This window comes from Myotis brandtii, unplaced genomic scaffold (assembly GCF_000412655.1).
Source record: "Myotis brandtii unplaced genomic scaffold, ASM41265v1 scaffold79, whole genome shotgun sequence".
Lineage (NCBI taxonomy): Eukaryota > Metazoa > Chordata > Mammalia > Chiroptera > Vespertilionidae > Myotis > Myotis brandtii.
In genome coordinates this window covers 2322686-2324242 of record NW_005371173.1, presented here as the reverse complement: position 1 = coordinate 2324242, position 1557 = coordinate 2322686, and the positions used below count along the sequence as shown (strand labels likewise).

The following is a 1557-nucleotide window of genomic DNA, read 5'->3' as shown; positions in this document are numbered from 1 at the left end:
GCGGGGGCGGGGCGTGGCCCAGCCCAAGGGTAGCCGGGGCCTTGCTGCCATCTGCTGGTTGGCGAGGGAACTGCGCCGAACTGCAGGCCGAGGGGCGGGGCTTGGCGCAGACCCGCGTTCCCTGGTGACCTCACCTTGCTGTTGGACCTGGGCGTACCCCTACTTCCTTCAAGAATAATAAACGGGTTTGCCAGGAGGTCATGTTGGATTCTGATCAGGGCACATGCCCAGGTTGCTACTGGATCTCCAGTTGGGGGGCGTGCAGGAGACAGCTGATTAATGATTCTTTATCATTGATGTTTATCTCTCCCTCTCCCTTCCTCTTTGAAATCAATAAAAATATATTAAAAAATAATAAACGGGAAAATATGGTTAACGTGAGGGTGAAAGGGGATCTTGAAGATTAAAAGAAAAAGGTGGGATAGAGAGCCTCAGACTCAACAGGACGTGGGTGGCGCTAAATATCTGACCTTTTTATGTGGCCTGTTGACCCTGGCCACACTTTAAACTCCTCCCCTACCTCGAAAACAAAAAAACGACACAAAACCCCCACATCCCTACAGTTTGATGTTCCTGAGCTTCCAGGCTTTCTGAAGTGACCGGCCAGGATAACCCAATTTTGGTGAATCAGACAGCACACTCGAGGTAGTGCCACTAAGGGAGAGAAGGGTTTGGCGACTTCAGTGTGTCTGCGACCTTTGCCAATGAGTTCTGGTGCAGTGAGGATTAGCTTAATCACGGTAGGAAATGTGACTGATGTACCATTCAACAAAAAAAATTTTGAGGCTGCTGCAAATGGAAGTCACAATATTTCACTTGTCTACCCACTGTACAGATTAAATTATGTTACAAGGCTGTGTTTAAAAAACTTGGTTATGGTTGGAAGAATAATGGCTTAGACTGAGATGGAAATGCCTGGAACAAACCATGTTAACTTTGTTAATGAAACCCAAGGAATTTTCTTTATATTCTGAGATGCACCCCCCCCCCCCCCCCCCACTTCACTTTGTATTTATGTACTGAAATAATAAAGGAAATTATAACATTCCCCCCCTTTTTTAACCCACAAGAAAAAGAAAACTTCTTGTCAAGTAGCCACAGTTGCTGAATATCTACTAGGTTAAGGCTACAGATTGAGTTGTTGAAGTAGAAAAGTTGCTTTCCAGTAGTTCTAGGATGTGCAGTAGGGCATGGTATCACTGATGGCAGTGCCTTAGGGTGGGGATGTGGGGGATGAGTGAAGTGGGCGTTCATCATCTCTCCCTCTGTGATGTACTCTGCCTTGTATTCATGACTTCTTAGTCTTTCAGGTTCTTCTTGAATTGGGATTTGGGCTTTCCTGTTTGCTCTGGACCCAGTGTTTATTAGCTTCTGATTTGTGTGTCATTGATCCCTTTGAGAATTTGTCCATAGCCGTGGACTTCTTCTCCCCAAATGAATATATGCATGTATGCACAAATTTTGCATGCAATTCCAGAGGACTCATATATATAGATTCTAGATTAAGAATCTGTCTTAGGGAATATATATTTATATTATTATATATATAATCATTTA

At 44.3% G+C, this 1557-nt stretch overlaps 1 protein-coding gene across 3 annotated transcripts in view; it reads left to right on the top strand.

The window, feature by feature from the left end:
* Nucleotides 1-1557, top strand: part of NHEJ1 (nonhomologous end-joining factor 1) — a 96106-nt gene that overhangs the window by 541 nt on the left and 94008 nt on the right. The gene's annotated exons all lie outside the window — the stretch shown is intronic.